The sequence below is a fragment of the Dermacentor variabilis genome, unplaced genomic scaffold (genome assembly GCF_050947875.1).
Source record: "Dermacentor variabilis isolate Ectoservices unplaced genomic scaffold, ASM5094787v1 scaffold_21, whole genome shotgun sequence".
NCBI lineage: Eukaryota > Metazoa > Arthropoda > Arachnida > Ixodida > Ixodidae > Dermacentor > Dermacentor variabilis.
In genome coordinates this window covers 1,394,068-1,407,057 of record NW_027460379.1, presented here as the reverse complement: position 1 = coordinate 1,407,057, position 12,990 = coordinate 1,394,068, and positions in this window count along the sequence as shown.

The following is a 12,990-nucleotide window of genomic DNA, read 5'->3' as shown; positions in this document are numbered from 1 at the left end:
AGCAGGTGTGTTGCAAAGTCCGAAACGCGTGACCGTGAATTCATACAAGCCGTCAAGTGTGACAAAGTCTGCTTTTGGGCGATCAACCTCTGCCATCGGAACCTGCCAGTAGCTTGACCGCAAATGCAACGAAAAAAGAACTCGGCTCGCTGCAAACAGTCCAGAGCATCATCGATGCGTGGTAATGAGTAGACGTCCTTCAGCGCGATCTTGTTCAACCGTCGAAAACCAACACAAAAGCGGATGGAACCGTCTTTCTTTGTGAGGAGTACCACGGGAGAGGCCCATGGACTGTGAAGGTTGTATTACGCCTCTACAGAATATGTCATCGATCTGGTCTGCAATGTCGATGTGATGCTCGACTGTCGATGCACGGCCAAGACATGTTCGCGCAACGTCGAAAGAACGGCGGAAGTGCTGAAGGATTGCGAGAAGTTGAGATCGCTGTGAATGTGTCAGATCTTCGGCGATGAATGGGCTTAACACATCAATCCATGTCGAGTCGGGGATGGAGAGTGCACTCCGTTCACGGAAGGCAGAAGAAGGCACTTCGTCGAGGACAGAGACAATTCGTGTTGAATTGACCGCGAGTTCGCGGCGGAGCAGGGATAGTGGCGATGAAAGATATCCGATTGTAAATGGACATAGACACCAGCGGCAAGGTCAAGAGCTGCAAAGGGCAAAGGAGGCGGTTTTCGGGTAACAAAGTGTTGAGAGGGCATGAAGAAGACCGTCCCGTCGGATATAGTACTACACAAGACTGATACGAATGCTGAAGAGCACGGGGGAATGACAGTTGTAGCGGCAGGATGAGCATCGACTGAGGCCAGGTCACCAAGGTGGGAAAGTTCAATCGCAGCCCGAGTGCAATTGATGAAGGCATTGTGGCGTGAGAGAAAATCGCATCCTAGAATAACGGCGGGGGGGGGGGTCACGACGAAAGAACTGTGAACGCAATCGTGTATAAAAAGTCCTGTATGGTCACACGGGCTGTACAAGCAGCGGTAGGGCGAATGGGTTGAGCACTCGCCGTTCGAAGCGACAATTCAGACGGAAACGGAGTCACTTTAGGAAGCGCGAGCGGCAAAACCTGGTATTCATAACTGAAATAACGGCACCGGTATCGACGAGGGCGACTATAGCGACATCTTCGATAAACACATCAACCACGTTAGCAGGTAAAGGAGGACTTCGGCATACATGTCGACACTTGCGCAGTTCTTGCCTCGGGAACTGCGTCGTCTAGTTTACCTCTTCCTTAGAGACGTGCCGGCGATGCATAGGGGAAAGCGATCGGCCACGTGGGGCGGGTGACCAGAGGCGTGCGAAGCGAGGACGGCGATCAGTCTGGGAGCGAGCTAGTGTGATGGGTCGAAGTGCCCGTAAGGCGCATTTGGATCAGGCGGCACATAGGGCGCCCGCCGATCGTCATGCGATCGGTGGCGGCAGAAACTTCTGACATGACCGGGATACCTACATGCAAAGCATATAGGGTGATTGTCCGGCGTACGCCACGGGTTAGCGACGGCCGTGGTGGCCCAGGGGACGGGGCGGTGCACAGGCTGCTGGAATCAACATACGGGCACACTGCGAGGGGCCATTGCAGCAACTGCAGCATAAGTGACCAGTGTAGCCACGCATCCTGCTGGTGAACAGCCGGCAGCGCTTCCACGACCTCTTCATTCATCACGTTACGGAGATGAGACGGCAAAGTGCTTGCAGGCCCCTGAGTGACGGACGCCAGAGACAGCTGCCGTGCGACTCCTTCGCGGACGAAATCCTTGATTTTGGTTATCAGGTAGGCTTGTTCGGAGCTGGTGGTCAGGCTGCAGAGTGATGCCGCATTTTGTGTGGGATGTCGCCTTGTCAGAGCTGGCGGCTTATGTAAATTATCATAGCTCTGGCACAAGCTGATAACGTCGCCAATAACGTGCGCGGGTCCTTGGACAGAAGCATCTGGAACGCGTCATCATCGATTCCCCTCATGGCGTGCTTGATCTTTTCCGCTGCCGTCATGGCAGCGTTCACGCGCCTGCACAAATCGAGAACGTCTTCTATATAGCTAGTGAATGTCTCACTCGTGTCCTGTGCGCGTGTACGCAAACGCTGCTCGGCTCGGAGTTTCCTGACGGCGGGTCGGACAAATACATCTGTAATCGACGTCTTGAACGCTGACCACGTTCGGACCCGTGGGCCCGGTGACTGTACCTTGGTGCAGTTCGCTAACCAATTTGCTCTCGCCATGCAGGTTAGTAAAACATATGAACTTTTTGTTCAAAAAATCAAGAAATCATCTTCTGGTACAGCTCCCGAGCCCACGCTGCTGCGTCGCAATTGCCACTGAGTGCATTTAAGTCATCCGTCTGCTACTAATCATATCTCCTGACGTCGAGACTAACCATGGTCCTGCCAGCCTAGACACTGTACTGGCCAAATTGCAGAAACTAATCGCAGTCCAAACAACACTTGTGCAGGAGCTAAAGGGCCTGAAACTGCAGCTGACACCACAGACGAAACAATCAGCGACGTGAATAAGCGCATGACCGACTTAGAGGCCCATTATCCGGCTCTCATGCCTCTACGCTAAGACACACAAATACTGCAGACAACATCAACTGAAACACCTCGCCTGGTCACAGCGTTAGAGGCCCGTTTCGACGACGCCAAAAACCGATCTCGCCGCAATAACCTGATCTTCTACGGAATTACTGACCCCACTACAAATGAAACTTTCGCTAAGTCTGAAGAATTAATTCAGAAGTGCCGTAATCATTTACAAACCGACATCAACCCCACAGATAAAGAACGGGCACATCGCTTAGGAAAACGCACCAAAGAGCGAAATCGTCCAATAATAGTAAAATTCCCACATTGGAAAACGAAAGACGCCCTTCTGTCCGAAGGCCGAATGCTGAAAGGAATTAATTTTAGTGTAGGGGAAGATTTCTCTCGCCTGACTCACAAAGCACCGGAAGGCGCTTTTGCATTTCGCCAAATTTAAATCACTTGCATGCTCTCTACGCTATAAAACCTTGTACATTGGTCCTAAACGATATATTTTTGATGAATCATCCAACTTTGTAAAAGAAATTGTGCAGCAATCATGCCGTCTTATACAAAAAAAGAATCAGCCAGAACTTGCACCTAGAAATGATCTTTCGTTTTCCGCAGCCTTTACTAACGCACGCAGTTATCTTCCGAAGTGTGAGCTTGTAACTAACATCATATCGTCAACAGGCAGCAACATGCTCATTCTAACAGAAACTTGGCTACACAATGACGTCACTGATACCGAAGTTTTGGCCGAGCTACCCGACTTCCATGTTCATCGAACTGACCGCATAGGCACAAGGGGCGGCGGCGTTCTTGTAGCAGTTCACCGGCAACTTTTGTGTCCATTTATTAACATCGCATCAAAACTCGAAATACTATGGCTACTATATCGTACATCACCAATTCAGTGCTGCTGGGGGTTTGCTACAAGCCTCCCCATGCCACTCCTGAATTCTGTGGGGAGCTCAATAACAATTTAATACAACTTACGATCATCTACCCTAATGCCTCCACCAAACTTTTCGAGGACTAATTTCCCAAATATAGACTGAAGCAACTTACCATATTCCCTAATAGTAGGTGACCCAGAGACAAAAATTTTGTCGACATTTCTTCGAACTTTAATCTGACACAATTAGATTCAGAGCCAACGCGCGTGACACCAGACTCCGCAACCATTCTGGACCTAATCCTGACTAATAATCCCAGTACCCTCTCATCAATTACACACTTTCGAGGAATTAGTGACCATAATGTCATTCATGCTACTTTCTCTTTTCCTGCAAAACGTGAACAAGGTGAATGCAGGAGCCAACGTTTCGACAAGTGGAGTTGTCTTCTTGAAGGCGACGTATGCTTTCCTCGCCACAGTATATATAGGTGGGTTTCTTCTAAAGGGGAGAGGGTATGAGGCGGGAGGATGCGGAAGCGAGGGAAAATGTGTTAGCATGTCGAACTTAGAGTAAAAACGCTGTGTACAAGGTCAAAGCCAGGGCACCCCCCCCCCCCCCGGTTTGTCAACTCATGCGCGTTAGCCGGCGTGTCAAGGGGGTCTGACACGCCGGTTGACAAAAGAAAAAGGGGGGGGGGGCGGGGATACCCCAAGAAATCAAACTAAGTGTTGTTGCCTCTAGCTTGAAGTTTACCATAGCGAATATTCTAAACCTCCCTTTGAAACGTTTATGCCTATTGGTTGCAATGTCTTGAAATTGTGGATAAGGTATGATTCTGTGTATTTTCTTTCTCGATCAGAACGGAACTTTGACGAAGATGTTGAGTTTAAGGTGATCAAAGTTATGACCTGGTTGGTTGAAATGCTCTGCGACGGCTTTGGGAAGCTTTTTAGCTGTGTCCGCGCGATGTCCATTTAACCTGACATTCATTGATCATCCTGTTTCACCGATATCTTGTTTCTTACAGAAGGAACATTCAAGCATATCAATCCCATCCGAACTTGTACAAGTGAAGCTAGATTTGACTTCATATGTATAACTATTTGCGGTGCTTTTAATTTTAATGTCACTTTGAAGGTGCCTGCAGGTTTTACACCTAGGGCGACAACAAGCTTTTATTACGGGGGAATGCTGTTGGCTGACTTTTGCGTGCACTAACATATCTTTAAAGTTCTTGTTTCCGCGATAGGTAACCCTGTGAACATCCGGGAACGCTTTTCGCAGACGCTCGTTACTTGATAATATTGGGTGGTATTTTCTTAGGATGTTGTTTATGTTTGGGAGTGCATTAGAATATATTGTTATAAAGGCCGGCGCTCTGTCAGATTCTAATGTGGGCTTTCTCTTCGCCAATTCCGACTGTCTCTCAAATCTTAACGCGGCATCATAAGCTCTATTGAGAGCAACTTGGGGTTAGTTCCTTTCTGCTAGCGTTGATTTAAGGACATTTAGGTGGTGTATATAATCGTGGTCTTCGCTGCAGATTCTTCTTATACGTTTCGCTTGTCTGACAAAAATTCCTTGCTTGCAATGTCGCGGGTGATGACTGTTGTAGTCTAAATAATGCTGGCTATCTGTAGGCTTCCGGTAAAGGGTCGTTCTCAGTTTACGGTTTTCTATGTAGACCATCGTGCCCAGGAAGTTGATCTGACTAGGAGAGTGGTGAGCAGTAAATTTAATACTCGGGTGAAAGCGATTGAAATGGCTAATTAAGTCGGTTAGGGCGCTTGTGCCGTGTTCCCATATTACAAATATGTCGTCAATGTAACGAAGACAGGTGTGGGGTTTACAAGGGTAGGATTTCAGAAGGTCGTAAGCTCAATACGTAAGTTACGTATGCACAGGTAAGCTCATTGATTTTCTTCTTGACATTGGAAACCACCACGAAAATGTCGATGTCATCCACCGCGCTGAAATACACCAGGACCCCGACATTCTGCTCGCCCGGGACGGACTTTACCCCAAATTTTTTTGGCGTCAGGGTAATGGCTAACAACATCAAGTAGAGGCTCAGGAACTCTTTTAAATCGACGCAACCAACAACACCAATAAATCCTGCGTCCCAGTGAGCTTCAACACAGGAACACACGCCTGAAATTTTCCACACCAGCTCGCACGCACGTTCCACCGTAGGTAGAACCCAAGAAGGATCTACACAGACGGTGGACGCGGAACCAAAACCACCTTTACAACATCCGCGCGTACGCAAGCCCACAACCACCCGCGAAGCGTTTACGCAAACAGCTACATACACTAACAAGCAAACCGATACGCAGACAGACATCGGTGCAGGCCCCGACAAGAAAAATTAAGCGTAAAAAGACGCCACCTGAAGATTTTTCGCCCCGGAGGTCTGCCCGAACCAAACAGAAATGACTACCACGCACTAGGGATAGCACGCGCAACAACAAATCTCGCCCTTTCCTCCAATCCAGCAAACTCGTCGCCAAACAAACAAATTACAGATATCACCTAAAAACTTGCACTAGCTGCATTAAACAGAGGAAAATCCCACAAGGTCTCAGAATTAAGGTTAGATGCGCCCTCAGTTCTCTACCCTCCAGGCTATTATTAAAGTAGAATGCTGTCCTAGAAAATGCATCGCTATCCCTTATTGACGTTCTCGAAGAACACTGCAAAGAACGACTTATGATAATCTCTGATCAACTCGACAGCATAAAGTTAACCGAACCGGAAAAAAAGAGAACTTAAACAAGTCGTCCAAGCTAACGAGGAAAAATTACTAGACAAATACCAGCGCCAAGATATTAGAACTGCAGATTCACCCAAAGAAACTAATGTAACCCCTGCAGCACGTAGCTCCACCGACAGTCCTACAGGCTAGCATCCAGAGCACTGCAGTAGACATATCCCAGAGTCTAAACCCCGAAGAAGTTGATCTCCTGAAACGTGGTCTAACGTTTTGTCCGACGAACAACGCAGTAAACGAATACGAACTCCACAAAGATATAACAGTTTTCACGACGCATGCGCATCAAGGAGTTCTTTTTCGGTAGACCAGATGTAGGAAAAGAATATAGAGACTCCCTTAACACTTAGCACGTGGAGACCGGAAACCGAACAGTGCCCAGACCTCGATTTATACTTAAAACTGATATCAAAGGAAATTCTAGAGTCAACACGGCATTGCCGGTAACGCAAAAATTTGACCCCCACTCAACACCAAATCCTTAAAGAACTTGCGAAAAGGAATGATATTGTAATAAAACCAGCAGACAAAGGCGGCAGTATCGTAATCTGGCCTATAGAAAAGTACAAGAATGAGGCCTCTAAGCAACTGAGCAACGACACCCATCACATAAAACTCGACTCTAACCCAACTTCATATTACAGCAATATTGTGATAAGCACAATAGCGGAGCTCCTGTCCAGGGAACTAATCACGCAATCTGAATATCGCTTCATGACGCCCAAGAACAAAACAGCAGGCCGCTTTTATCTTCTTCCTAAAATACATAAAGTTCCCGTCGAAGAAATATTCACCGCAGAAATCTCAGGTAGGCCTATTGTGTCTAATAACACACCTACTGAGTCACTATCTAAATTCTTAAATCACCACTCGTCAAACATCACCGCCACCCTCCCACCTTTCGTTCAAGACACGCCGCACTTTCTTCGAATTACTGACCGCATCAGCGCCAACCAAATCCATTTCGACCGCGCTATTCTAGTCACTTTGGATGTTTCTGCCCTTTACACCAACATTCCCATGAGTGAAGGAATAAAAGCCGTTTTTAGATCCGTCGCAATCAATCCCCAAGCGCACGCTCCTGAAGTTTACTTAGCGCTCCTTAGGTTAGTTCTCACGCTCAACTATTTCGAATTCGATTCTGTACACTACCTGCAAATTTTCGGCACTAGCATGGGTACGCCATTCACTCCCACTTATGCGAACATTTTCATGGGACAGCTTGAAGCAGACCTGCTGAAATCCTACACTTTAATACCCCAGACCTATCTTCGTTACATTGACGACATATTTATAATATGGGAACACGGCACAAGCGCCTTAACCGACTTACTTAGTCATTTAAATCGCTTTCACTCGAGTATTAAATTTACTGCTCACCACTCTCCTAGTCAGATCATCTTCCTGGGCACGACGGTCTACATCGAAAACGGAAAACTGAGAACGACACTTTACCGGAAGCCTACAGATAGGCAGCAATATTTAGACTACAACAGTCATCACCCGCGACATTGGAAGCAAGGAATTGTGTTGGACAAGCGAAACGTATAAGAAGAATCAGCAGCGAGGACCACGATTATATCCACCACCTAAATGTCCTTAAATCAACGCTAGCAGAAAGGAACTGTCCCCAAGTTGCTCTCAATAGAGCTTATGATGCCGCGTCAAGATTGGAGAGACAGTCGCAATTGGTGAAGAGACAGCCCACATTAGAATCTGACAGACCGCGGGCCTTTATAACAAAACATTCTAATGCACTCCCAAACATAAACAACATCCTAAGAAAATACCACCAAATATTATCAAGTAACGAGCGTCTGCGAAAAGCGTTCCCGGATGTACCCAGGGTTACATATCGCCGAAACAAGACCACTAAAGACATTTTAGTGCACGCAAAAGTCAGCCAACAGCGTTCCCCCGTAATAAAAGCTTGTTGTCGCCCTGGGTGCAAAACCTGCAGGCACCTTCAAAGTGACATTAAAATTAAAAGCACCGCAAATAGTTCTACACATGAAGTCGAATCTAGCTTCACATGTGCAAGTTCGGATGTGATTTATATGCTTGAATGTTCCTTCTGTAAGAAACAATATATCGGTGAAACAGGACAATCAATGAACGTCAGATTAAACGGGCATCGCGCGGACACAGCTAAAAAGCTTCCCAAAGCCGTCGCCGAGCATTTCACTCGACCAGGTCATAACTTTGATGAACTTAAACTTTACATCTTAGTCAAATTTCCGTTCTGATCGAGAAAGAAAATACAGAGAATCATACCTTATCCACACTTTCAAGACATTGCAACCAATAGGCATAAACGTTTCAAAGGAAGGTTTAGAATATTCGCTATGGTAAACTTCAAGCTATAGGCAACAACACTTAGTTTGATTTCTTCGCGTATCCCCGCCCCCCCCCCCTTTTTCTTTTGTCAACCGGCGTGTCAGACCCCCTTGACACGCCGGCTAACGCGCGTGCGTTGACAAACCGGGGGAGGGGGGGGAGGGGTTGCCCTGGCTTTGACCTTGTACACAGCGTTCTTTTACTCTCAATTCGACACACTAACACATTTTCCCTCGTTTCCGCAGCCTCTCGCCTCATACCCTCTCCCCTTTAGAAGAACCCCACCTATATATATACTGTGGCGATAAAGCATACGTCGCCTTGAAGAAGACATGTCCACTTGTCAAACGTTGGCTCCTGCATTCACCTTGTTCACGTTTTGCTCATCGTCCTGAATTTCCATCTCCCGCATTCCCCGTGTTTCCTGTTTTCCTGTAACACCAAATAAGACACATAAAAAAACTATAAGGCTATAAACTATGACCCAATTAACCGTGAACGTGAGACCTTCTTCCGCAAGATTGAAGCCGCGTATCGCAATCAGTCTATATTTGATAACTGGTCGATGTTTAAGGATAAGTTAACAGATTTGGCTAACAAATATATTCCTAAAGTTCACATTTGCCCCAGTAATAAAAACCATGGTTTACTAACGCCTTAAACAAATAGAAAATAAGAAATGCGTTTACCGAGCGGCTAAAAATAACGGGAACTCGCATTGATGGGAAATCTACTACAAAGCTGAAAACGAATATCTTTTTCCCTTTTATGGCACCTTTTATGGCACCAAGCTCCCTTATTTGCTGCGCACTAACCCAAGACAATTTTGGCAAGTAATAAATCCTGATCTTGTTCGCACTATTACGCACACCAATGACTCACACGAGACGATTGCCGATACTGAATGCGCTGGCACTTTTAATTCCGCATTTGCAACAGTATTTACGACTGAAATCGAAACAAACATTTCTGCACCTTTGTACAATATTGAAGGTCACATGCCATGCATCACATTTTGTGCTGACGGAATTTAATCCATAATCCAGAAGACTAAGCTATCATCTAAGAAACACAAGACACATGGCTGCATCATACTTGTCCTTACTGTTCTCACAGTCACTCTCTTCAGGAAACATGCCGGGTGATTGGAAAGTGGGAAGGGTCATTCCAACCTACAAAACAGGTAACAGGAATTCTCTACTAAATTATCGAACCATCTCATTAACAAGCGTGCCGTGCAAAATCATGGAATATGTCATCTACTGAAATCTTTACCTTCTTGGACAGTAATCACGTTTTTGACGCCCCACAACATGGTTTTCGGAAAGGTTTCTCTTGCGAAACTCAATTAGCAATTTTCGTTCATGACTTGCATACCAACCTTGACATCAATGTACAATCTAACGCAATCTTTTTAGATTTTCCAAAGGCATATGATAAAGTATCACACCGACGTTTGCTACTAAAACGTCAACTGTTGAACTTGGACCCTAAGTTCTAATCTGGATAAAGACGATGAGCAAAACGTGAACAAGGTGAATGCTGGAGCCAACGTTTCGACAAGTGGACTTGTCTTCTTCAAGGCTGACCGCATTTGACCAAGGCAACGTAAGGCTGACCGCCTTGAAGAAGACATGTCCACTTGTCGAAACGTTGGCTCCAGCATTCAGCTTGTTCACAATCTGCTCATCGTCTTGAATTTCCATCTCCCGCATTCACCGTCTTTAATCTGGATAAATGAATTTTTGTCTAATCGCACACCAATGGTTTTAGTCAACGGTAACCTATCAAGTCCCCTCCCAGTAACCTCTGGAGTGCCCCAAGGACTTGTTCTTGGTCCCCTGTTATTTTCTTAAATATATTAATGATTTACCTCACTGTCTCCTGTAATATACGCATGTTTGCAGACGACTGCGTCATCTACCGCTCTATCAATAACTCCTCTGACCATACTGCTCTCCGAAATGATCTGAACAGTGTTTTAGAATGGTGGATCAATTCGCTGATGACCCTTAACTCCAACAAATGTAAATTCGTGTACTTCTCCCGCCGTCGCAAGCCTTCCTTCTTCCCATAGGCAATTTATAACACACCATGAGAATTAGTACAATCCTATAAATATCTAGGTGTAACCCTATCTCACGATTTGTCTTGGCGCGCACATGTCACTAGCATTATCTCCGCAGCTAACAAAACCTTAGGTTTTCTAAAAAGGAATCTACGGCAGGTCACATCAGATGTAAAATTACTAGCATATAAGTCACTTGTCAGGCCGAAACTGGAATACGCGTCAGCCATCTGGAACCGACATCAAGCATATCTCACCGACGCATTAGAATCAGTTAAAATCGTGCTGTTAGATTTATTCATACCTCATACTCATGCGACGTCAGTGTTTAATCTCTGAAATCAGAATCCGGCTTGTCAATACTTTCATGTCGACGTCGCATTTCCCGTCTTTCCCTGTACCACAAGTTCTTTTCTTCCCTTAATCATGAGCCTTACATTACAGCAGCAGTACGCGTATCTCATCGCACCAGCCATCCCCGTCAAGTGACACGCCCACGTGCACGGACAACCACCTTCGCAGCCTCCTTTTTCTTCCGTACCGCCACAGACTGGAACGGCCTTCCCGCCAACGTCGCTAATACCACTTTTAACAGAACTCTTAACCGACCATTTTGTTACTTATTATTTCTGACAATGTTTTGCTATCTTATAAAAACCCACCCCTTATGTAATGCCCCCACGGGGGACTTTAAAGGTAATAAACTGAACTGATATCCCTCTCATGATTTCTGAACCGGTGACTGGCCGCGCTCGCGTGGCAGAATGATACGTAAGCCAGCGCAAGGGATGGGTGGCGATGGAATAGTCTGCTAGTCGTCTTCCGACATGGCAGAGGGTAGCGTCCCAGAACGGAGTTCCAAGATGGTAGAGTGGAACGTTACCCCGCCGAGCTCCACCACTTATAAAGGAGATTTATTGAGGTTCGTAACGACAGCCGGTTCTAGGATGCACTGAGCACAGTCGACTAGCTCGAGCCTCTGCCGCGCGCTTGATACTGCTGACTGCGCTCTTTATCTTGCTTACAGTTTACTCGTTTTCGCGGGTTTCCGTTTATACTCCTGTATATCACGAGCATGTATCCGCAACTGCTAAATTGCACGTATTGCAAGTTCGGCGGCAAACGGGGCGTTAATAGGTTTCCCGCGCGAAGTGTACAAACAATGTCGAACAGATCACAGGCAGAAGCTTACGCTGTAGCTTTAAGGAGGCGTCGTATGAGCGCTTTCCAACCATAGAGAAAGGTCGCTTCTAAGGCCGCCTATTGCTTGGCGGCCGTCTCGCCATGGAGGATTTGCCTCTGAGCGAAAGTCTTTGTCAATGTACCCTACTCCCATCCGATGTCTCAGCCTTGCGCGACGCAGCACTACCAGGTCTGTCTCGTTCGGAGAGACTTCTCCGATGCATGGGACAGGCAGCTGAGACCGTGAGCTGTTTGGTGTACCTCCCTCTGGACGCGACCAGTGCAAGGGTGGTAAGCGCTGAAAGTTTCTTCATTTTGTTATTTTCTTTTCTTTTGCACACTACCTTTAAGTGCTGTTCAATTCCGCCAAAAATACATCGTGTATCTAGCCGCTTTTATGGACGCTTGCATAAGGGAGACTCCGAAACCACGATGTCAGAACCGTTGAGAAATGCTATGCCGTGCCACCTGCCGCGATCATCGAAACCCGTACACTGCGGATAATTCAAGCATGTTTTCAGACATTTGGGTTATACTAACTGCACTTCAATTGACTAGTGACATGCCTCGCGCTGACTTTCTAGTGAGAGCACCCTCCACCCTCCACCCCCAAAAAAAAAATTGCAGCGCTAAAGGAAGAGAAAAAGTGATGAGAAGGTTTGCAGAAGTAGCACGCAAACAATAAGAAAAAAAATAACGACAACAGTTGCACAGTTTACATACAAATTGTATCAAGTAAAAAAGAAAAGGCGTCGCTCGCGTCCAGTTATTTCTGCTACATTTGCACTAATATTCGTTTACGCGGGTTTCCGTTTGTACTCCTGTAGACCGCGAGCAAGTATTCGCAACTGTGAAAGGTCCTCGGTACGCCTTTAGCGTTTGCGTAGCCGCGTTCACGGCCGTCTGCGCACGCACGTGCGAGAACCCTTTAACATCGTTCTATATTGGGTTACCCATTTCATTTAAGCAAAACTACTTACGCGCTGCACTATTAAAAAGCCCGCCCATAAAAAATGAAATGGTTCAACCTTAGGATTGAGAACAAATTTCGGGTAAATGATGACAGGGAGCATGGCTCATATGGAACAGTCGCAGTGCTGTCCTCTTCTTCAGAGTAGCTTCTTTGCCTTGATTTATCGTCGGCGCCAAAGAAATTGCCGTTCATGCGACTACAAAATATCTTGAAC